The sequence below is a fragment of the Dasypus novemcinctus genome, chromosome 24, assembly GCF_030445035.2.
Source record: "Dasypus novemcinctus isolate mDasNov1 chromosome 24, mDasNov1.1.hap2, whole genome shotgun sequence".
Lineage (NCBI taxonomy): Eukaryota > Metazoa > Chordata > Mammalia > Cingulata > Dasypodidae > Dasypus > Dasypus novemcinctus.
In genome coordinates, this window is record NC_080696.1 from 39552080 (window position 1) to 39577156 (window position 25077).

The following is a 25077-nucleotide window of genomic DNA, read 5'->3' on the forward strand; positions in this document are numbered from 1 at the left end:
CCAACCCTGAATTCCTAGGAGAAGTCTGTTTGGCCATAACAGATTATCCTTTCAATAGATTGGTGAATAATTTTCTGAATTATTTTTAGAATTTTTACATCTGTGCTCACAAGGGATATTAATGTATTGTTTTCTTTGCTTGTACGGTATTGTCTTTGGTTTTGGTATGAAAGCCCCATAAAATGAAGTGAGAAGTACTCCTTCCTCTTTCTGAAGGAATTTGTGCAGAATAAGTATTATTTCTTCCAAATGTTTGCTGGAATCACCAGCGATGCCATCTGAGCTGGGAAGTTTCTGTGTGGGAATTTTTTATCTATAAATTCAATTTCTTTAATAGATGAAGGACTAATAGGGTTTTCTGTATCTTCTTGCGTGACCTTTGGTAGTCTGTGCCTTTCAAAAATTTGTCCAATTCATCTACATTGTTAAATTTATAGGCATAAGGTTGTTCCTTTATGGCTTAATTAACGGCTTCATTGAAATGTACTTTACCTACTGTACAAGTCACCTATTTAAAGTGTTCAAATCAGTGGTTTTTAGTATATTCATAGAATGGACAAAAGTAAATTTTAGGATGTTTTCATCATCCCAAAAAGAAGCCCTTTACCCATTAGCAGTCATTCCCCTTTCCCCCCAGCCAACTCTCCAGCCCCTAGCTCTATGAAACCATTCATCTCCTTTCTTTCTCTATAGATTTGTTTATTCTGGACATTTTATGGATGGAATGGAATCAGATAATAAGTGATCTTTTCTAATCACTTCTTAGCATAATTTTTTCAAGGTTCATCCATGTTGTAGCATGTATCAGGACTTCATTCCTTCTTATTGCCAAATAGTATTCTGTTGTATGGATATAGCAGATTTTATTTATCTGTTCAACAGTTCATAGACATTTGGGTTGTATCCATTTTGGGCTATTATGAATAATGTTGCTATGAACAGTCATGTATAAATTTTTGTGTGGGCATATGTGTTAATTTATCTTGTGTATATACCTGTGAGTGGAATTGCTGGGTCATTATGGTATGTGTTTAACCTTTTGAGGAACTGCCAGGCTGTTTTCCAGAGTGGCTGTACCATTTTCGTTCCCACCAGCAGTGTATGAGGTTCCTAATTTCTCCACAACCTTGTCAACATTTGTTATTATTATTATTATTATAGCCATCCTAGTGAGTGTGGAGTAGTATCTCATTGTGGTTTTGATTTGCTTTACCCTGATGGTTAATGATGTTGAGCGCTTCTCATGTGCTTATTGACTATATGTATATATATATATATCTTCTTTTGAGAAATGTCTATTCAAATCCTTGGCCCAATTTTAAATGAATTCTTCTTATTATTATTACTGAGTTGTAAAAGTTCTTTATTCCGTATACAAGTCACTTCTCTCATTCCTGTATTAGTAATTTGTGTCTACTCTCTCTTTTCTGATCAATCTGACAAGAGAGTCATCAATTTTATTGATCTTCTCGGAGAGTTCGCTATTGGTGTCATTGATTTTTCTTTGTATTTTTTCTTTTTTCTCTTTCATTGATTTCTTCCCTGATACTTATTCTTTTATCTACTTACTTTGGGCTTATTTGCTCTTCTTTTTCTAGTTCTTCAAGTTGAAAGTGGAGGTCATTGATTTGAGACCTTTCTTCTTTTCTGATATAGCCATTTAGTGATATAAAGTTTCCTCTAAATACTGCTTTAGCAGCATCCTGTGAATTCTGATGTGTTGTCTTTTCATTTTCATTTGGTTCAAAATACTTTCTAGTTTCCATTTTGATTTCTTATTAGGCCAATGGGCTATTTATATTTGTGTTATTTAGTTTCCACATTTTGGGAGATTTTCCAGAGATATTTCTGTTACTGATTTTTATTGTAGTCATAGAACATAACTTTGTACGACTTAAATCTTTTTAAATTTATAGAGACTTGTTTTAAGGCCCAAGATATGGTCTATCTTGGTAAATGTTCCATGTGCACTTGAAAAGAATGTATAGTCTGCTGTTTTGGGGCAGAGTATTCTTCTTTGTATGAGAGTAAGGAGCATTTATTAGGATGCTTATGTGGGGTCCTTGTCCTTGGTGGCTAACTTCTTCATGTGAACAAAATAGATAAATCTAAATTCTCAAACTGACTTGAAATTACTACTATGTAGAAAAGGAAAGTGGTACAAACAGAAAACAAAAATACAGAAAAGCTATGAGTAGGGAATAGTACGGTTGACATTCTTTCAGTCAGTTTCAAACAGAACCTTGATTTTATCTTATTTTACACATATCATTAGATGAAGTAATATGGAGATTAGACAGAGAACTGTGTAATCACTACTCTGTTGCCACCTAAATCAGTGGATGATGAGTAAGCTTAACCCTTTTAGAAAATATGCATTTTACTTTTACATTTGTTATAAGTCCACATTATTTTGTTATTATTTTTGTTTAAACAGTTATCTTTTAACAAAAAATTTTATTGTGGCACAAAATATATATAACATAGAATTCCAATTTTAACTATTTTAAGTGTATTATACAATTCAATGCATTAATTACATTCACAGTATTATACAACCATCACCACCATCTAGTTCTAAAACTTTTTCATCACTCCGCACAGAAACTGTACCCATTAAGCAATAACTCCCCATTTCCTGTTTCTTCCAGCCCTTTGTAACTTCTAATCTACTTTCTGACTTAATGAAAATTTTGCCTATTCCACATATTTCACATATGTAGAATCATAAAATATTTGTCATTTTGTGTCTGGCTTGTTTCGCATGTACTAGAACTTTTTTTTAAAGATTTATTAATTTATGCCCCCCCCCCCCATTGTCTGCTCTCTGTGTCCATTTGCAGTGCATTCTTCTATGTCTGCTTGTTTTCTCTTTAGGCGGCATCAGGGACCGATCCTGGGACCTTACAAAGTGGGAGAGAGGCACTCAATCTCTTGTGCCACCTCAGCATCCTGGTCTGCTGCATCTCTTATTGTCTCTCCTCTGTGTGTTTTTTGTTGTGTCATCTTGCTGCACCAGCTCTCCACTCAGGCCATCTTGCCACACAGGCCAGCACTCCACGTGGGACAGCTCTCCGTTTGGGCCAGCTCGCCAAGCAGCCAGCTTGCCTTCCCCAGGAGGCCCTGGGAATTGAACCCTATGCCTCCTGTGTGGTAGATGGGAGCCTAAATGCTTGAGCCACATCCACTTCCCTGTACTAGAACTTAATTCCTTTTTATGGCCAAATAATATTACATTATGTGTATAGACATTTTATTTATCCATTCATCTGCTGATGGACCCTTGGGCTGCTTCCACCTTTTGGCTATTGTGAATAATACTGTTATGAACATTGGTGTACGAGTGTCTGTTGGAGTCCTGTTTTCAATTCTTTGGAGTATATACCTAGGAGTAGAATTGCTGGATCCTGTGGTAATTCTGGTTTAACCTTTTGGGGAACACCAAACTCTTCCACAGCAACTGCACCATTTTACATTTCCACGAGTGGTACATGAGGTATCCAATCTCTCTAAATCTTGCTAACACTTATTTTCCTTAAAAAAAAAACACAAAAACCCCTTCCTACTAGGTGTGAAGTAGTTTTGATTTGCATTCCCTAATGACTAATAATGTTGAACTTCTTTTCATGTGTTTATTGGCCATTTATATATCTTTGAGAAATGTCTATTCAAGTCCTTTGCCCATATTTTAATTGGTTTATTTGTCTTTTTGTTGTTATTACCAGTTCTTCATATATATTTTGGATATTAACCCTTTATCAGATATGTGATTTGCAAATATTTTATCCCATTCTGTAGGTTTTCTTTTCACTTTCTTTTTTTTTTTTAATTTATTCTTCCCCTTCCCCTCTCCCTCCTTATCCCCCCACCCTGCTGTTTTTGCTGTCTCTGTCCATTCCCATGTGATCTTCTGTATCTCTTTCTCTTTTTGTTTTCTCTTCTCATTTTTTCTCCTCTAGGATTCCCTGGGATTTGATCTTGGGAACCTCTGATGTAGAGAGAGTTTCCCTGTCAGCTGTGCACCATGGTTCCTGGTTTCTGCTGTGCTTCATTTTGACTCTCCCCTTCATCTCTCTTTTGTTGAGTCGTCATCTTCCTGTATGACTCACTTGCACAGGCACTGGCTCGCCTCACGGGCACTTGCACATGTACTCGGCTCACCACATGGGCACTGGCTCACCACGCGCATGCTTTTTCTTCTTCTTTTTCAACAGGAGGCTCCAGGGATCAAACCTAGATCCTCCCTATCACTTGAGTCACATCCACTTCCCTTCATTTTCTTGATGGTGTTCTTTGATATACAAAAGTTTTTAAATTTGATGAAGTCCATTTTATCTATTTTTTCTTTTGTTGCCCTTGCTTTTGATGTCACATCTAAGGATCCATTTCCAAATCAGAAATTAGGGAGTTGTTCCCATTATATTTTCTTCTAATAATTTTGTGGTTAAGTCTATGATCTATTTTGAGTTAATTTTTTTATGTGGTAAGGTAGGAATCCATTCTTTTGCATGTGAATATCCAGCTGTGCCAATACCATTTGTTGAAGAGACTATTCTTTTCCCATTGAATGGACTTGGTACCCTTATTGACAACAGTTGACCATAGATGAGCCAATTTATTTTTAGACTATCTTTATGCTTATAACACACTAAGCAGTCCGTTAAATTGTAAAGAAAAGATAATCCTATATATGTATCCATGGAACTGCCATTTCAGTGTTTTTCATTCCTTTTTGTAGATCCACATTTCTTTCTGGTATAATTTTCCTTCAGCCTAGACAACTTTAACATTTTTTGCAGTACGATCTGCTGGATATTAACTCATTCAGATTTTCTGTGCCTGAAAAGTCTTTATTTCACCTTTGGTTTTGAAAGATAATTTTGCTGGGCATAGAATTCTAAGTGGACAGATTTTTTTCTTTCAGTACTTTGAAACTGTTTCTCTACTGTCTTCTTATGTGCATTGTTTTTGACAAGAAATCTCCTGTCTTCCTTACCTTTGTTCCTCATCATGTAGCATGTCTTTTTTTTTCCTGGCTGCATTTAAGATCCTCTTTTGAGATTTTGAGCAATTTAATTATGATCTACATTGGTGTAGTTCTATTCATATTTCTTATCCTTGGTGTCATTGAGTTTCTTGACTCTAAGAGTTTATAATTTATCATTTTACATATGACAGAGTGAGGCTTAGAGAGTAGGAGGAAATGCCAGAGCCACAAGCTTGGTAGAGGCCATTCCTGCCTCAGTTTCCACATTTTCAGGTAGGCTAAAGGATATCTGCATTCCAGGACACTCTTGCCCAGCTAAAACTTGGTTCTCAGGCCAGAGTGTCTAGTGGAAGAGATGATTGTCCTTTTGCCAAGTTGATGCTGTGGCCAAGGTACCAGGCAGTTGGGTGTGTCCCTCAGCCTGACGATTCTGCCCATCACAAGTACCCACTATGCCGAGCCACAGGGCAGCAGTAGCTGCCAGCTGGGAGGACAGCAGACCCTGACTATTTTTGCCCAGGATCCACACAGAGGCTTAAAACATACAATGAAATTAAATAAATGCCATTGGAAGCAGTGATGGTGCCTCTTGTTTGTCTATCATACTGACAGATGTTTTTTTTTAAAGATTTATTTATTTATTTCTCTCCCCTTCCCCCGCAGCCCCAGTTGTCTGTTCTCTTTGTCTATTTGCTGCATCTTCTTTGTCCACTTCTGTTGTTGTCAGCGACACAGGAATCTGTGTTTCTTTTGGTTGCGTCATCTTGTTGTGTCAGTTCTCCATGTGTGCGGCGCCATTCCTGGGCAGGCTGCACTTTCTTTTGCGCTGGGTGGCTCTCCTTACAGTGTGCATTCTTTGCGCGTGGGACTCCCCTGTGTGGGGACACCCCTGCGTGGCAGGGCACTCCTTGCACACATCAGCACTGCGCGTGGGCCAGCTCCACGCGGGTCAAGGAAGCCTGGGGTGTGAACCACAGACCTCCCATGTGGTAGACGGGTGCCCTAACCACTGGGCCAAGTCCGCCGCCCGTGACAGATGTTTTTTAAAAGATAAAGTCCAGCATGGGCAAGCATGTGGGGAAATAGGCCTTCCTAGATCCTGGCAGGAGTGTAAATCAGGACCCCCTTTTTAAGGGCTGGTTGGTACAGGGTTACCACAAGGTATAGATTTTACCTGACAGTTCAGCTGAAAATTTTCATATGGAAACGGTTCAGGGTATTGTAGCTAAACAGACATAGGTTTGAACCTGACTCTATCACTGACCAGCCATGTGATCTTGGACAAGTTACTTTACATCTCTGCACCTCTGTTTGCTTAGCTGTAAAATAAGGAGATTAATACTTGTATTACCTGGTCCTGTAAGAGGTAAATGAAGTAATGCGTGCAAGACACATTTGCCAGGGCCAGGCACAGAGCAGATCCACTGCTGGGGGTGGGGTGTCTCGCTGATGATTACAGATGGAAAACAAAAGTCCAGGAGGACATGCACCAAAATGTCAAGGTAGCCATCTCTGGGAGAAGAATCATTTCCTTTTTCAAATGCCTTTATGTTTTCTTTCCAGTTTTTTACTGTGAACATATATGGCTTTTATAATGAGAAAGAAAGAAAAAAAGAATAGTTAAAGCACAATGCATCTCCTTCTTCCAGAGCCCCCCTCGAAGGGGGCGAGGAGCCCAGTGGGTCAAGCCAGGCCGGCAGAGGTTCATCGGGGGGGCTCTGACTGCAGTGTTGGGTGGCAGGGCTGGGGAAGGGCAGGGTGACCTGGTTGGAATCCTACCTTACCCCTACGGCCGGAGCCTGGGTTGGAATCAGAATGGAGGCCTGGGAGCCAGGCGGTGGAGATCATGGTTCCTAGAGCAGGACTCGTTTACTTGCTGTGTGACCTCAGCCACGCACCTTACCTCTCTGTGCCTTGGTTTCCTTGTCTGCTAAATGGGCATATGAAAAGACCTACTTCATATGTTGTTGAGGCTTCAGTCACTTAAGTTTTTAGCACGGCACCCAGTGAATGTTACCTATTCTGACTGTTCTTATTGTTACTGTAGTTACGATCCTCATCCTTCCTTGCCTCAGTTCTAGTCTAGGTGGAGAGGAGAGGTGGCCAGTCCAGAGCTGGTGTCCATCCCTCACAGCTTGGGGCATGATGTCAGAGAGACCCACCTGGGAGCCTTGAGCAGCCCACCCATCTCTCGGGGCCTCAGGTTCCCCCACTCCCATTTCCACCTTGTGGAGAATAAATGGGTCCCCATGTCCACTGCCCATGCACCAAAGGTGTCTGATCAGTACCCACCCCGTCCTTCATGGACGACCCCTGGTGGCAGAGTGAGGAGCCAAGTGGTCAGGCTCGGGGGGTCAGGCCTCCCAGCCACCCGGAGGCCTGTCCCCCGTGCCTCCAGGCGCCCCTTCTCCAGCTCCCTGGCAGCAGCGGAGGAAGCAGGACCCACAGGAGCTTTGCTCCACCCCGCCAACTCGCTTTGCTCCGAGTTGCAGCCCTTGGAGACCCGCAGTCTGGGCAGCGGCAGGAGCCGGGCAGGGGCTCATCCGGGCCACTCGCCTCCTGCTGCCACTCGCCGGACCTCAGCTGGACGCTCACTCGGGCCCTGGGGAGAGGGCAGGGGCGCCTGTGGCACCAGAGTGCCCTATGTCACTAAAGAAGGAGGCAGAGCGGAGGCCGGGGAGTCTGTCGGCTTGCTCATCCCCAGTCATCCAGGGCTGTTTATGGAGCCGACGCCTGCTGTGCCCCGCGGAGGCACGTGGTCCTGCCCCCACGCAGCCCTCGGTCTGGTCCAGGAGGCCCTATAAGCAAGGCCTTGAGGAAGTAACAAAATAAAATTAGAGTCACCGGGATAAACGTGAGGGAGAACAACGGGGCGGGGGAGCCCAGCAGGGTGATCCGGGAGGGCCTCTGTGGGGAGGTGACGGGGGCTGGGGCCTGACGGTTGTAAAGGGGCTGGGGGAACAGCACGTGCAAGGCCCTCCCGAGGCACCGCGCCTGGCCTGCTCAGCGTGGTTGGCCAAGAGCGGGAGTGGGGGGGGCGAGTAGTAGGAGGGGAGAGCCTAGCAATGAGGGGTGGGGGCCGGAGCCGTGGGCAGGACTTGGGCGCGTTCCTGAGTCAAGCCGAGTCGCTGGAGAGCTGGGAGCTGGCAGGTGACCTGATCGGATTTGCAATTCATGAGGGCTTTCATCTGGAAATGGGCTGGTGGGCGGGAGGAGGGTGGGGGGCGCCTGGCGAGGCTGGGGCCCGGCTGCGTCATCGGGCAGCCTCCAGGCAGCCTCCCAGCCTGGTGAGGAGGAGGCCGGGAAGGAGCGGTGGGTGGGGGGGCTGGGCGAGGCCAAGGGTGCGGCGTCCTCCGGGCAGCCCTGGAGTCTTCCCCGACCTATCTCCTTGTTTTTTTGTTCTCACCAAGAAATGGTGTGAGCCCCAACGCGCCTCTCCCAGCAGCCTGCAGCCTTGCCCGCCACCTTGCCCCAACCACCTCCCGCCCCCCCTGGCCTCGGCTGCAGCGAGGGGGCCAAGCTTGGACGTGCTTATGACACGGAGGCTCTTAAATGTGCTTCGTCCGTGAGTGTGGATGGGAGGTTTGTGCATCCCCCTCTCCTTCCACCCTCACAGGACGCTTGGCAGGGGGACAGTTCTTCCTGCAGTACTAAGGAGAGGCCGCAGGTGCAAGGGCTCCAAAACCAGAGCGAGGGCGAGGAGGGCAGGGACTCGAGTGCAGGTTGCAGGGATGGCCACTCCCAGCTCTTTCCACTGCTGTCCAGATGTCCCAGTGGGTGCCCCCAGCCCTGGGTGCCACGTGCCATGCTGGGCATTTCATTTGGTATCGTCTTCTGTTTTTGGCCTCCCCAGTGACTCCATTTTACAGATGAGTAATGGAGGCTCAGAGGGAAATGGAATTGCCCAAGGTCAGAGCTGGGCTGGCCCGGGTTTCCATTCTCTCCAGCAGCCCCTATCCCAAGCCCTCCCACTTGTCAGGGACCCCTCAAAGCCAGTAACCCCAGTTCCCCCAAGTGAAGGAAGCTTGGGAATATCTCAAAGAGCCTTCTCTGCCGGTGCCGTGGATATTCATGGAGCTTCAAAGAGGAAGCTCCAGACAGGAGACTTTCTTTCCTTCCGAGAGTGAATTCTCACCATCTCAGATGCAGGAAATGTAGTCTGGCTGGAAAAAGACTTCATCTTTTTTTTTTTCTAGTTGGCAAAAGAAAATTGCTTCTTCCGGCTCTTCTGATGACTGAACATTTGTCCTGGCTGGTTGGTTTGGGACAGTGTAGGAACTTCAGAGTTGCTGGCCTCTGAGGCCATGTGGCCCCATTTTGGGGTCACTTACTGAGTGCAGGGTTCAGCGAGGGAGCACGGGCAGGCCAGGGTCACCCCGGCGTCAGGGTGACCTACCCACCCTGCTCAAATTGCACCACATGAATATAACTCTTCTCCCCACCTTTGTGAACATTTGGTATCTTTTGTAATATAAAGTTCATAAAAAGAATTTTTAAAAGCTGAAAACAGAAACAGCTCTGCAGGCTGGGTGAGGGCTGCCCCTCCTGGGTGTGCCAGGCTGGACCTTCCCATCTGGCCCAGCTCCCAGCCACAGCCAGGGGTCCGCTCTCTGCTCCCCAAGCTCCTCACCCCAATCCCAGCCCCTCCATCTTGGCACGCGCTTCCCCTCTGCCTGCTGTGCCCCTTTATGCCTCAGGGACTCCTGTTCGTTCTATTTTTTTTTTTCCCCTTATTCATCTTGAATTTAGGTGTTGGCGGTTATTTAAAATCCGTTCCATCTTCAAGGCTTAGTTCCAGTACACCTCCTCTCAGAAGCCTTCCCTGACTTCCTCAGGCAGTCACACCTGCCCTTCCTTCCCGGAGCCCCTTGGACATCACCCTCCCGTCACCCTCACCAATGCACTTACACTACCGGAAGTGCCCTGCGCTGCTCTTTATACAGGACGTGGCCTTGGCTCCTCGTGGCCGGCCCATAAGGCAGGATTAGCCTCACGTTCAGGAGGAAACTGAAGCTCAGAGAGGTGAGGCTCCTTGTCCAAGGTCACGCGCAGGTGAGTGGTGGGGTGAGGACTGGCGTGCCTGTGTGGCTGCACGCCCACCCCCCACACCGCTCTGCTCTTGCACGTGACCCACCACGTGGAACTTTGTAGCACGAGTGTTGCTGCTTGGCTCTCCTGCACTGGGCGATAAGTCCCCTGAGGGTGAGGCCTCAGGGCCCTGGGCCCTGTATACCCAGTTTAGGGCTGGCACCAAGGAGGTGCCAATGGGTGTTTGCCAGATGGGTGATACCTAAGTCCAAAATCTTGGAGGCCGCTTTCCCCAATCCCTGCCATTATGGAGTGAAGGCAAAGCCTGGAAGGCTCTCGGGACCAGCCTTTAAAAGCCGTGGGAACAGAAAACCCGGGGGGGGGGGGGGGGGCTGGAAACCATGCCTGCACCTACCCACAGCGTTGACTGCTGCTGGCAGGCGTGGCGCCACAGGCACAAATTTGCAGGTGTTTGGGGAGTGGCGACTCCTGGGACTGCAGGGAGGGAGGGCAGAGCTCTGGGGACAGCAGGGAGATTGTGTTTGCTGGTCCGTTCAGCAAGCATTGATTAAGCACTACTGTGTGTCCAGCTTGGCGCTAGGCAATGGGGGCACAGCTGGGAGCTAGCCTGACCCGGTCCCCACCCTCGCGGTGCTCTCACCTGAGGGGCGGACGGCGGACAGACGCAAAATGAATGAAAACGCTGCCATGTGGAAAAGAATGATGGGGAGGGGGCCCGCAGGGCTGTCTGAGGGGTGTCAGTAGCTTTGGGGGGGTGTTTTCGAGGCTGAGCTCTGTCGGATGAGAGGGAGCGGGTCAGGGAAGTGTGGCCGAAGGGTCTAACAAGCAGAAGGTGCAAAGGCACTGGGGTGGAGAGAGCTGGGCTCGCTAAGAACAAAGGGGAGGGGGCATGACCAGAGGGCCAGGGCGAGGTGGGGTGTACCAGAGGAGGTGGGGAGCCCTGGGTGGGATCTGAGGGAGCTGGTATGGGTGGCATGGCTCAGCTTGCAGCTTGGAAAGCCCCCCACCCCATGCCCTGCGTGCAGCATGGAGGGCAGTGTGTGGCGCAGTTTTTGAGGAGATGAGTGAGGACTGAACCAGGGCGGGGCTGGGGGGGGTAGGGAAGGGCCCACTGGCTTCCAGGGGCAGGGCCCACTGCCTCATGCTGAGCTGGTGAGGGGAGAGGAGGCAGGGCTGCCTGAGCCCAGCAGGTGGGATGCAGGTGCTGGGGGCTTGGCGACCCTGCAGCCAAGGGACCCTTCTCGAGAGGATTACCCAAAGCCACCCAGAGGTGTCTGGGCCCCGGATGCCCTGGCCCCATGTCCCCCATTCCCGCCCAGCGTCCCTTCCCCCACCTCCCCCTGCCCCTCCCAGCCTGCATCGGGACTGGCATGTCTATTGGAGGTGAAAATCATGCCTCCCGCCTGCGCCCCAAATTGCCCCCTGGGGGTGGCAGAACGCCAGGTGCCCATTTTAATTCTACCGCCGCACTGTTTTATTGTTCCTATTTGGGGTTTTATTATTATTGCTGCTAATGGTTTGAAAAGGCCTTTTAATTAAAGCTTCAGACTGGAGTGAGCCCCCGGGAGGGGTGGGAGGAGGCCTCGCCCAGTGCTGACCCTGCCCCCTCCAGAGCCGGGGCTCCTGAGGAGGGGTCTTCGGCCCCTTCCTCTGGAGACCAGGGCGAGCCGGATGACCTCGCCGCCGAGACCACCACGGCAGCAGCCCCCGTGGGGCCTCAGTCCCCTCCCTGTGGTACAACCAGAGGACTCTTGCAGAACAGACCGCGTGGCATCAGTTTCCCGTTCAAAACCCTCCCGTAACCCCCGGCGCCCTCTCGGGCTCGTGGGCCGCCCGCTCGGGTTTGAGTCTTGTCTTTGCCGCTTGCTAGCTGTAGGGCCTTGGGCGGGTTGCTTCACGGCCCCGAGCCTCAGTTTGCTCCTCTGTGCAGTGGGAATGCCGCGCTCCTGCCCCCTGCGTGGTCACGGAGAGCAAGGAGATGATGGAGGCATCTGGCCCGGCCTGAGCACTGAGGAGCAGGTTGTGTCCTGGTGCCTCCTGGACAGGGAGGCTCCGACGAGACTGCGTGTGCACCCAGCGCATACTTGGTGCTCTGTAAACCTGAGCTGCTCCTCTTGTGTGGATGGTGCTGCTGCCGCCTTCTTCCTTTCCTCTCCCCTCCTCTCCCCTCCCTGTCCCCTCCTCTCCCCTCCTCTCCCCTCCCTGTCCCTCTCCCTGTCCCCTCCTCTCCCCCTCTTCTCCCCTTCCCTTCCCCTCCTCTTCCTCTCCTCTCCCTCCTACCTCATCTCCCGTTCCTCTCCCCCTCCTCTTCCCCTTCTTCCCCTCCTCTTTTCCTCTTCTTGTCCCAGAATACACAGGAGCCTTGGCCCCCTCTTCACTTTGGACTTGCCTTCTCCCTATCTGGGGTTTCTCCTTCCACCCCTCTGCCCACCTGGTCGTCCTTCCTGATCTATGTCCGGGGACACCTCCTCTGGGAAGCCCTCCTGAACTCCTCCCTGAGCCCTGGGTTCCCTGAGCGTTGCCTCTGAGGGGTCTGCTCTCTCTGCCTTTGACAGCTGCTTTGCTCCCAGGGTTTGCAAACTCAGAGGCTTGCAGAACCGGCAGATCAGGCCAGAGCGGCATGTCTGTCAAGGAAAGGACTGCGGCCCTTTTTCAAGACTCCTGCTTCTGGGAGCTGCTTCCTGCTTGCGGCTGGAGGGCTCCCCTCCCTCACGGACAGTTCCCCTTTAGAGGGTTTGCCCACCCAGCCTACATTTATTGAATACTGAGCTGCAGGCCATCACTTTTTCCATTTTTATCCTCTGGGCAGGGGGAATGGCATGACAAAGGGACTCAGGCAGGAGGGAGCAGGGCAAGTTTGAAGGCCTGGGGAAAGGCTGGGAGACTGGCCCCTGGTGAGCCAAGGAGTGAGAGCCAGGCTGGGGGGCAGGGTTGGGTGGGGACTTGGCCCCAGGAGGCATTTCAGACTTTATCCCAAGGGCAGTAGGGAGCCATGGAGGGTTTTAGGCAGGAGGTGATGTGATCTGGTGTGTGTGTTTCATTGTGGTTTTTTTAGAACAAAGCTTTTTATTTGCTCATTTCTTGCATTTGAAATATTCTTCAATGACATCCCTGGCCTGAGATTCTCGGTGTGTGTTTTGATGCTCTCACTCTGACTCTTGAGTGAGGAAGGCTAGAAAGGACCCATGTGGACCTAGGGGAGCAAGGGACGCAAACTCCGGTCTCGGCCACTGGAGCCACACTGTGGGGTTTGCGGCAGGTGTTGAAGGGTGCGTTGCTATGGAGAGGCCGAGCCGAGGCCTGGCATTCGCTCAGGGGGCACAGCCCAAACAAAGGTGTTAGGGTGGGAAGGGCAGACGAGGGAAGATCCCCCGGGGCCCTGCCAGACCTAGGAAAGAGTATGGATTCGGGGATGAGCAGTTGAGGCAGGGTGGGGGAGCAGGGTGCGGCAGCCAGGAAGGCAGAGGAACCTGGAGTAGCCAGCGGTGCGATTAGCATATTCATGACCATGACAGCCCATCATGAATATGCTAATCTCCCCTCTCTGTGGTAGAGGGTGGCCTAAGTTCCCAGCACCCTCTTCTTCTGGGAATGAAGCCCCAAGTAGGAATGGGGTGGGGGGACCCCGCGCCTGCAACGGCAGCTCCTCCCTTCTCCTGGCCGCCTGCCAGTCCCTCCACACCCGCCCTCTCTCAGGAAATTCCGGCGGTCCGGGACGCGGGGACGGTGCAGAAGGAGGGTGTCCCTGGGGCTCCCCACACACACTGAGGGCTGGGCCAGTGCTGCCCCGGCCCTGCCTCTGGGTTCACCCCGCACGTGGCAGGCGCGGAGGGAGCAGCGGCACCGGCAGCAGCTCCTCAGTGACTCACGTGGGGGGGCACCCAGGAAAGCAGCCCAAAGGGGCGCCCTCCAGCCCCCAGCCCCACGCCTACTGCCCCTGAGCACAGGCCCCAGCCTAGGACAGGGGTCTCCACTGGCCTTGGGGCACGTTGGTCCCTGTGCTCAAAGAAGTGGCTGTGCTGGATCAGCTGTCCCCGGCTGCGAGGCCTGGCGGGCAGTGCGGGCTAATGTGCCAAGAGGGGAGGAAGCTGCTTCCCGGACAGGCTCTCTCCAGCTCCCATTTGGGACCCAGGAGGTCCTCCCAGCTAGGCCTGGCTCCCCAGGGGGGCTGAAGCCAGGAGGGGGTCGATTGCCAGAAGGGTTCGCCCGGTGCAGGTGCTGCGATCTGGCGGGTGGCGGGGGTGGCATAATTAGCTGTCACCGCAGTAGTGAGTCAGGCGCCACTCGGAGCTTTGAGTCAGCCCCATGGGGTGAAGGGGACGGGGACATGGCCAAGGTCACCCGTGAGCAGGTTGGGCCAGGTCTCCCTGAGTGCCTCCCACTGCTCCCCAAGGCTCCTTGCGGAGTGAACAGGACCTCCTCAGCGGCAGATTCTGAGGAGAGCTGGGAGGCACTTCCGTCCTCTCCGATGAATAGAGAAGGGAAACTGAGGTCCGGAATGGGAGTGCGTGCTCCAGGCTGCACAGCTCTCTTCCCGCCCTTGGGTGCTGTACCACACTGCTTCCTGCCTCAGGACCTTTGTCCTTTGACCTTTGACCTTTGTCAGGCTGTCTGCCTTTTCTGTCCAGGTCCTCAGCCTGTGTGTCCTTTTCAGAGGGGCCTTCTGTGATCCCTGGTTTGCCCCTCTGGTTCTCTCTGCCCCAGGCCCTTAGGACATTTACCAGTTTGGCTCTCATCCTTCCTGGGAGGTAAGCTGAGTCAGCGTCCACATCTGTCTCCTTTGCTGTTCTGTCCCAGCTCCCCCGCAAAGCACTTGGCGTGTGACACTCATCACAGCGCTGATATCCAGCACCTGCTCTTTCCAAGAACAGACTTTGTGCCAGGCCCGATGCAGCGATGCAATGACCCCCACAGGCCTTTGATCCCCCTGCAGCCCTCCAGGAGAGGCCCGGTTCCCTGGAGGCCAGGGGGGCCGCCCGGGCTGGGGAGGTTCCTGCAGGGAGGTGGGGCTAGATCTGTCGCCCAAGCCTGTGCTCTTGATCGGGGGCACCACGCTGCCGCCGCCTCCTTCCCCACACTCATGCACACAGTAGGTGCTTGATAAGTATTGTTGGGGTGAACAGATGAGAAGACAGTCTTTTCCCAGAGTCACCCAGACATTGAGGGAAGAGCCAGGCCTGTCACCCCAGCCTCAGTCTTCCAGTCCTTTCCCGATGCTGCTGGCGCAGAGGCCCAGAGCATCGTCCTCAGCACCCGGCAGGCACCACGACAGTGTCCCGCCTTCCCGCCAGCTGGCAATGCGGGCTCGGCTCCCCCAGGGACACCCCTTTCGATTTTCTCCTCATTTCTTTGAGCAGATTGAAGAGTGAGAACAGAAGTAGGCTGTTAGATGGGGTGTTGGGGATGGGAGGTTTAATTTCCCAGGAGCCCCTGGAGCGGGAGCCGGGGCCCCTGAGGTCAGGGGAGGGGGCTGTGAGCACAGGGCCAGCAACCAGCCGAGACCTTCGGGTTGCATGGTGCTGATGGGGGGTCAGCCACCCATGCTCCCTCCCTGGTCTGGGGTTCCTTAGTGAGAGGGGCAAAGAGCAGAAGTTTTAGAGCCAGGTGCCCCTAGCCTGGATGCCAGGTGCCTCTATACACTTGCTATGTGACTCTGGTCAAGTCATTCTCCTCACTGGGCCTCTTTGTAAAGTAGAGTGTAGCGACAGCTGCCATCTCTTCATGCCACTGTGATGACCTGGAAAGCCAAGGGAGAAACCTGCAGAGGGAGTACCTGGGAGCATTTGTGGGCTGAACAGAGTGGGTGCAGAGGGACAGGTGAGGCAGGTGAGTGTGGCTGGCGGGCGCCTGTCCGGGCAAGGTGAATGTTGGGGGTTGGAGGCCTGCCCTTGGCAGGTTCCCAGCCTTGACGGCCAGGCAAAGCTGCCCTGCAACATCCTCGGTGCCACCAATGTTGATTAATGACCTCAAATGCCTGGGCGCCAGCAGCCGCCCTACTTGGCGGAATCAGCTGTGATTTATGGGACTGGGGCCCTCAGGGAGCAACTGTCTGTGCTCCGAGAAGCCTCAGGAAAATAGGTCATGCAGGGTGGGGCCCGGATGGAGGCAGCCTCGGCCAACTGGCCGGGGCTCAGGGACTGGCCGCTCTGCCAGCGACACGCCCAGAGCCACTCAGCACAGGGGCTCCTCAATGTCAGGACTTGTTACCCTGCTGCTCGCAGCCCAAGAGGGCAACTCCCAAAGCGCACACATCTTGTACGCATCGTTTGCCAGTAGCAGCTTCTTCCTCTAATTGGCAGCAGGAAGGCTTGTTCTAAAATCCAGAGTGAGGGCCCAGTGCTGGGAGTACTTCAGACTTTAGATGGCCAGGCAAGGCCTCTCAGAGGAGGTGACATTGGTGCTGAGCTCTGAGAGACGAGAAGGAACTAGTTCTGTGAACACTGGGGAAAGCGAGTCACGTGGTGGGACCAGCAGGGGCGGGAGCTCAGGCTCCCGCAGGGCAGGGTGGCTGGAGGGGCCTGAGCGAGGGGGATGGCAGAGGGAGGTGACGCTGGGGAAGGGAGCAGCCTCTGGAGATGTGTGGCAGCTCTGCTTTACATTTTACCAAGACCTCTCCAGCCTCTGGGTGGCAGTGAGTTGGGGAGGGGCATGCAGGGAAATGGGGCCTGGGAAGGCGGCTGCTGTGGACATGGTGGCAAGAGATAGCTGTGGTGGGACCCAGGGTGTCCAAGAAGGACCCAGCCCTGGCAGGTGAGATTTGTCCCTGGGAGTCTTGTTCACACCTCTGATGTGGTACTTCTAAGGTCTCAAACCCTCTTCCCATCCATGATCCCCTTCATGACTGGGGCCCAGGAATTCCATTTAGGAGGTGAAACCACATCAGAGCAGCTTCATGAATTGCCCAAGGCCACCCAGCTAGGAAGAGGCAGAACTGGGATGGGAAGCCAGGTCTCTAGGTTCTCCCCACCTGCCCCCTGTCCCCCATCAGAGGTCAAGGCTGCACTTCCTAGGGAAAGAAGGATTTTCAAGGTTGCCAGGATCTCCTCTGGGTGGATTTGAACCTTATCTGTGTGTGCATGCGTGTGCTCCACTTGGCAGGAAATTTGGGGTGGGAATGTTCTGGGTGCAAGGCTGGGCTGCTCCTTGCTGGGAAACCAGGCCAGAGCTGGAGGGGCCCCAGGAGTGCTGCTCTGGCCCCGCCCTCTCCCTGGTACTCAGCTGCCTGCTGGCAAGGGCACTGGCGGGCACTGAGTGGCCGCTGGCCTACGGCTGCAGCTGACACACATTGTCTCTGGGCCACTTCATGCCTCTGCCTTCTACAGAGGACACTCCTGCAGGGCAGAGGGAGCATGGGAGAGGAAACCTGCCTGCTTGCGCTTCCAGCCACCACAGGCATGGGGTGCCCTTTTCCTCTTGCCGGGGAGGCGGCGGGGGGGAATCTGGCTTGGCCCAGTGGGAGGAGGTCTGGGTTGGGAGGTGGGACTCTGGTTTTTCTGGGTCACTTGTGGTAAGTCAGGTCCCTCTGTGGTCCTCATTTCACCTCCTCTGGACAGTGGCGTGGGGTAGGACAGACTTGGAGATTTCAAAGGTTCACTGCTTGAGTTCCAGCTCCCTGCTTCACAAGCTGTGTGATCTTGGGCCACTAACTTCACCTCTCTGAGCCTCAGAATGTTTTTCTGTATTCTAATACTCATTTTAGGGCTTACTTTATAGGAATGCTGTGAGTACAAGCAGGAAAAGCTCTTGGCAGAGCAGGAAAACATTCAAAGTTAGCCATCTGAAATAGGAACAAGTCCACAATTTAACAATAGCCGGCATACATGGGACCCCTCTATGTGCCACGTTCTCTATCTGCATTCACTCCTCACCACAGGCCCATGAGGTCAGAAGAGTTTTTGTTCCCATTTTACAGCAGAGGAAATTGAGGCATAGAGAGGGGAAGGGTTGGCTTGAGATCACACTTGTCTGAACCCAGGCCTGGAGGTGTTGTGCATGGCTCCCTGCCTGTCCCCAAGGCAAGGCTGGGTACTCTTCCTTCCTGAATTCTCAAACCGCTGTCCCCAGGAAGGCGCAGAGCAGGCGCTTTGAAGTGTTTGCCAAGGAGGTCCTGTTCCTGGGAGCCGGGCCGGGGCGTTTCAGCACTGCGGACAGCGCCGGGTGGCCTCCTGGCCGAGGCTGCGCGGCTGCGCGGCGGGAACTGGGCCCCGGCTGTGCCTAGGGCCCCGGATGTCAGGTCCTTTTGAGTGGGTGGGCTCCTGCACTTCATCCTTGCCATGGGGACGTACCAGGGCTGTGGGTGAACTAGTGAAGCTAAGAGTCTGCGCCTTCTCCTGGCACTGGGCTGTTGGACGCAGAGGTGCTAATGCAGGGAGGGGCGTAGCCAGGGCTCCACTTCCGGTCCCAGCATCACACACCCCATCCCAGGCCTTGACTTAGTCATCGTGGCAGCGGGTGGGGGACGCACTGCCAGAGACCCAGCTCCGGGAACCCTGGGCTGACTTGGCCCTGAGACACCCAGGGGCTGAGTTTGAAGGGACCTGGGGTCCCCACTGGCTTTGCTCTCACGCTAGCTTATTGCGTAAACGAGGAAACCGAGGCCTGGAGAAGGAAGACTGGACTCCTGGGATGTCCCAGCTGAAAGTTTCCCAGGGGTAGCTGCCCCCATTGCACTGTCACATAGATGAGAAAACTGAGGCTAAGGGGACTTTCTCAAAGAGGTCTTGCCTTGCCTGCCACCCAGAGTCGGTGCCTCCTGCAGGCATCTCCTGGAGGAGTTGCTTCTTTGCCTTCCCCACGCGCATTGTAATTTGAAAGTATGTGTTTGTGTATTTGGTGTCTCTTCCCCACTGGTGGAGAAACTGGAGCCAGAGCTGTTTGTTCATGGCCATATCCCAGGGCCTGGACACCACAGTGGTTATAAAGCATGAACTCTGGGGCCAGCTAGCCTAGGTTCAAATCCCAGCTCTGACACTTAATGGCTATGGGACCTTGGGCAGCTCACCTCGCCTCTCTGAGCCTCAGTTTCTTTTTCTGAGAAATGGGAGAATGACAGCAGCTGCCTCATAGAGTTGTTGAGCTTTACTCAGATTGTACAAGTAGCAAGCCCTGTACGTGGCAAGTGCACAACCAGTGTCAGCTGTGGTTGCTAGCATTGCCGGTTAGTGGGTGCTCAGTCAGTATTTGTTGGATGAATAAGCAGAATCCACCCCCGCCCCCCCGCCCCACCATAAGGGCTTTGCTTCAGGACGTCGGGACAAATGTGCCTTGATTCTGTTGCATTTTTCTCATTTCAGCGCACATTTACACTTTAGCGGTTCTTGTCATTTACTTATCAGCATGCATTGGACTCCCTTAGAGGGACTTGGGGTAGATTCCTGGCCCCGCCCAGATCTCCAGGATCCAAATCTCTGGGCAGCGTCCAGGGACTGTGTTGTTACCCAGTGCCCCAGGCTGGTCATTGGTCAGAGACTGTCGTGGCTGCCGTGAGGGGTCCGGGAATGCACTGTCCTGCAGCCGTGGAGCTGATGGTGCTGAGGAAACAGCCCTTTTCACCCTCAGCAGGGCTCAGGCCCAGCTGGGCTGGGTGCTGGAAGCCTGAGCCAGGTGCTGGGGCCCAGGGGAGGGAGGCGTAAGCCCCAGGGAAGAGGTACCAGGGAAGGCTTCATGGAGGCGATGGTGTTCCAGGCCTTGAAGAGCGGGGAGGATTTTGCCCAGCTGAGACGGGCAGATGGTATTGAGGACTGGGGAACGGCACGGACAAAGTGATGGAGGAGGCAAAACAGGTTGTGCCTAGTGTATGGTGTGGGATGAGCTAGTAGATGATCTATTCAGAGAAGGCGGTGGGGCTTATCTGGATTGCCAAGGGACTCGAAGGTTCTGTCTTGTACAAGCCCCTGTTTTCCCCATCGCTAAAGGATTCCAGGATCCGGTCACACCCCCAGCTCCCCATCCAGCCCCAGCACTTCCCACCTACAGTTCTCTTGAAACTCAATCATACCCTGACCTCATAAACTTTTTCCCAGTGAAATGAACCCAAGCTGAAGTCTCAGTGACCAAAAATGAGTTGGTGATGGTAGAGGTAGGGGTCATGGAGGTTGGGGGTTGTCTTGTAACAGGGGCTTTCAGTACTTTAGCCCAAGGCAGAGACTTGAGTGGAACTCAGGAGGCACAGCAGGGAAGTTGGGGAGAACATGCCCCTTTTCTCACCCCACAGTGTGTGGTCCTGGTAATGTCCAGTCTTTCCCTCCTATAAGCCTTTCCCGTGCTGGTGCTGTACCTGCCCTTGGAATGTGCTGTCTGGTAAAAGAGATGCATTGGTGCAGGATGTGCAGAATTCCTGGGGATGGGTCCTAAAGGGCAGGATAGAGTCTGGTCCATCTTGGACTGTCCCCCCAGCTCCCAACCAAGGCTTAGCCCAGAGATGCCAGATCCTCTGTGTCTATGAGTCAGGTGATATTAGTGGGTAAGAACCAAAGCTGTTGGTACTCAGAGAGAGGACTGATACATCCTCAGGTATGTACAGAAGTGGCCAAACCCAGATGGGCCAGATCTCAATATGCCAAGCCAAAAGAATCCAGTAGCCATCTGTTTGTTTATTCATCCAGTTATTCATTCACTCACTCATTCAACTACTATTTGTTGAGGACCTCCTATGGGCCAGGTCCTATGCTGTGGAGAATAAGATAGACATAGTCCCAATAGTCCCTGACCTCACAAGTCTGATGATCATGGTTTGAATCCTGGCAGTGCCATGGAAAATCTGGGACCCTGAATCTGAGTTACAGAAAATCCAAAATAAAAGTGACTTAAACCGGATGGAAATGTATTTCTCTCCCACATTAAGAGTCCAGGTAGGTGGTTCAGGACTGGACCGAAGGCTCCATGATCATTAGGAAACCAGACTTCCTTCTGTCTTGTTACTCTGTCTTATTTATAATGTGGCTTCACCTCATTATTCATTATGACTGCTTCAGCTCCAGCCACCCTATGCACATACCAGCCAGCAAGAAGGAGAAAAGGACATGCACCTTCGTTTTCTCAGAAGTTGCACATAAGACTTCTATTTACATTCTTCTACTAAGAATTTGGTCACATGGCCACACCTAGCTGTAGAGGAAGCTTGGAAATGTAGACTTTATTCTGATGGCTATGTACCTAGCTAAAACTCAGGAGTCCAATTACTGAGAAGAAGGAGTGAAAAGAGATTGGGAGATGATTAGCAATGTCTTCCGTACTCCCTTTCTTTATCTGATTGGCGATCATACTCTTCATTCATTCATCTATCAAATGCATGGTCACCGTTTTGGGTGCTGGGTCAGCCGTGAACAAAACAGAAAAAGTCTTTGCTCTCATGGTGCTTTCTAAAAGAGGAAACAGACACTAAACAAAAAATAATGTCAAGTAGTGAAAAATACTGTAATGAAAAATAAATCAAGTTAAAGAGATAGAAAGTGATGAGAATGTACCATTTTAGACGGGATGATCTGGGGAAGGGACGTTTGAACAGAGATCCAAAGGAAGTAAGGGGCAAACCACTACTGGATATGGGGCTCCAAGCCTAGGGAACAGCAAGTGCAAAGGCCCTGAGGCATGTTAGAGGAACAGTGAGGAGGCCAGGGTAGCTGTGGTACTTTTTCATGGGTCATTGCAAGGATGAAAGGAATCCACCATTTGTCCTAGCACACAGTAGGTGTTCAATAAAAAATGTGCCCAAAAGTCATGGTTTGCTCAGGACAGTTCTAAAGGAATTTTTAACAGCTTCCCTTTCAGTCTCAAAAGTGTCCCTATTTGGATGATAAAGCATGTGGTCATCACATCAACACATAATACTATTTTTTGGGACGCTAAATTCTCCGTTGTATTTCTGGGAGATCAGCATCCCCAGGAGACAGGCTGCCTTCCCCCTAACAACATCCTCCCCTAACCTAGATCCACTTTTCTGCCCCTACAGGAGCAGCCCCACTGGGTGCCACGGTGCATGTGCCAGCCCCCATGCCCACAAGCTCTCATGCAAGTGAGCACCCAGCATTGCACAGTTGCCACATGCCAGCCTGTGGGCCCTGGGCACCTGCTCGATTTCCCCAGATGTGTCCCCGGAAGTTGGCGCTGTGGGACCAGGAACGCGATCTGTGAAGAGGCTGAAGGCCTCGTGTGCCAAGCCTGGCTTGTCCTCCCTGCTCAGGTTGATCTTGGTCCTGGCTGGGGTCGTGGACATGGTGCTCCAAATGAGGTAGTGAGTGAGTGCTGCTGGGGGCCTCCTGCTGCCCTGTCTATCTTCCCTGGCACCCACTCCCTCCCCATCCCCAGCACCGTCTTCTTTTACCCCGCTCACCCCTTCTGAGACTCAGCTTTCTCAGACATCTGGATTTGCAGGTGCTTAATAAAAATGTCTACTTTACTACTTTGTCTGTAAAATGGGCCTGTCAAAATGGTACTTACCTGTCATTTCTGCTGGGAGACTCAGATGCACAATGGCCATCAAGGGACTTGCCCATCGTACTGGGTCAGCAGGGCACAAGGGGGCAGATAGCGACATCCCTTTTTCCCACAAGCATCAGCACAGGCCTCTGCACACAGTAAGCAATTACTAAGTGCTTCCCAGCAGCAGATGGCAGACTGGCCCTGTGTTCCCTTGCAGAGGCTGGAGGATGCCGCAGTCACTCATTACCTTTGTCCCAGACCCCTTCCCCTTGGGCTGTGAGGCCTCTGCTGCCCCCAGAGGCCAGGAAGGGGGAGGGGAGCTGTCTTTGCCCCTTCTGCCATCCTCCCCGGGCCAGTGGCTTTGGCTGCTGACCTTTCCGGGAACATGGTTTGTGCCCATCATGGAGGGCAGAAGTGTTTTCTGTAAGCACCTGGCCATAGCCCTCAGCATGTGGCAACCACAAGGTGTCTTCAAGTTCATTGTCCAGCTGAGGAAGAGGAGGCCTCCCGTGGGAGAGACTTGCCTGTGGTCCCAGGAGCTGGGGCAGAGCTGGGGCTCGAACCAGTGCCTGCCACTTTGCCATTCAGAACTCTGTCCTCCCTACCGCCATTCCCGCCCCCACCCCGGCTCTCCTCTTTTGTTTTCACCATTGTTAAGGGGCAGCGGGGGAAAGCAAGCCAGTTCTTGAGGCAGGTGACCTGGGTGCCCAACCCACTCCTGCCACTCACACACTGTGCGACCTGAGGGGAGCTACTCAACATCTCTGCGTCAGCTAGGTGGGCGTAACGCTAGCCAGCTGCCAGGGTGGTGGGGAGGAGCAAGCTGGATGCTGTGTGTAGAACTGGATTGGCAGGAAGCCCTCCTCGCATGCCAGACTCATGCCCTGGGCTGCTGGGCATCTTGGCTGTCCACTGTGGGGTGGAGAGGCCCAGAGCGCAGAAGGTAGTTCTCCTCCCGGCCGCAGTTCTGAGTCCCTAACCCACAGCCTCTGGCTTTTGTTTCGCATCTGCCCCTGGCTTCCCCACTGTCCTCTCCCCAGCTAAGCGGCTCAGGGGCGTTGATGATGCTCACTGGCTCCATTTATTCCTCCCCCCCACAGGGGGGATCGGGCCAGCCCTCCCCCTCCCCCGCCCCGTCACGGCCTTCACCAGGGCCACTGGGACCTCCTGGTCACTGATGGCCAACCTCAGTCCTGGTTTTGCCATGCGGCCTCCATGGTGTGCTGCTCCTCTGATGTCCCCTGTGCCCCTCTGGCCGCTCCATCTCGCCTTTTGTCAGCTTCCCTTTCTCCACGGGTCCCCTAAATATTGGTTTCTCGGGGCTCTGTCCTGGCTGCCATCTCTCCTCAGAGCACACCTTTGCAGGGGCTTCCACTGCTTCCGTGTCCCCCTGAGCATCTTCCAGCCCCCCCTTCCCCGTAGCTCCAGCCTCGTGTGCCCCGTCTCCTGTCCCAGAATCCCCTCCTGCCCAGTGCATCCAAAGCGACCTCCCCAGCTGCTGCCCCCCTGTGCCCGCCACTCTGCCCTCGGACTAACGACGGGCACCTTTGTCCTCTCTAGGGGACCCTGGTGGCTGCACCCCAGCATACACTACCCTACCCCGCAAGCCTTTTAAAACAGCCTTTTTGAGGAATACGTTGCATACCGTAGAATTCACTATATTGAGTATTCAGTTTAATGAGTTTTTGTTTGTTTTTTAGCTATTTATTAATATTTTGAAATACTTTCAAACTTACAGGACAGTTACAAAAATAATATAAACCCCATACGGAAAACTCCAATATATGCACCCCACCCTGGCCCCAGATACCAGATCCTCTAATTTTGACTTTTTCCTACATTTGCCATATCATTCTTTCTACCCACCTATCTATCTGTTAATCCGTTTTCTTAAAAATGAGAACAGGCTGTATTCTTCGTGCTCCTTGAACCCTTAATACTGCCATGTACACTTCCTAAGAACCCGGATATTCACTTACGCAGCTGCCTTAGGTGCAGTCCTCAAGATCAATCAATTTAACACTGGGATAAAGCTCACAGTTCATATTCCAACTTTTTCATATGTCCCAATACTGTTCTTTTGAACCTTTTCTCCTCCCTTGCTAGATCCCATTCAGGATCATGTATTCCATTTATTTGCCATTGTCTCTTTAGGTGCTCATTATTATTATTGTGAGAACATATACACAATAAAAACTTTCCCATCTCATCCACTCGCAAGCATACCTTTCAGTGGATTTCTCATCTTCACAGTGTCACAGTACCCTTACCACCTTCAATCCTAAAACCTTCCCACCCACCCCCAAACAGAAATCCTGCACCCATTATGTGCTAATTCCCCATCTCCCCTGCTCCCCATCCCTCCACCCCTAAAAACCTGTACTCTAATTTCTGTCTCTGATATTTTTTTGTAGTTACAATGGGGACTAAATTTAACATCCTAAACCTCTAACACTGCTCTTTGCTTGGATATCAACTTAACTTCAATAATATACACAAACTATTTTCCTATACCCCTCTGTCCCTGCATCTTTATGTAGTTCTTGTCACTGATTGCATGTTTATACGTTATGAGTCCCAAACCACTGATTTATCATTACATTTTGTTCATTGCTCTTTAG

At 51.9% G+C, this 25077-nt stretch overlaps 1 protein-coding gene and 1 pseudogene across 3 annotated transcripts in view; one reads left to right on the forward strand and one right to left on the reverse strand.

Moving 5' to 3' along the window:
• LOC101429404 (small ribosomal subunit protein eS7-like) overlaps positions 1–22250 on the reverse strand; it is a 59531-nt pseudogene extending 37281 nt beyond the window's left edge.
• The window catches only part of DLGAP4 (DLG associated protein 4), a 190430-nt gene that overhangs the window by 18622 nt on the left and 146731 nt on the right, over positions 1–25077 (forward strand). The window lies entirely within an intron of this gene.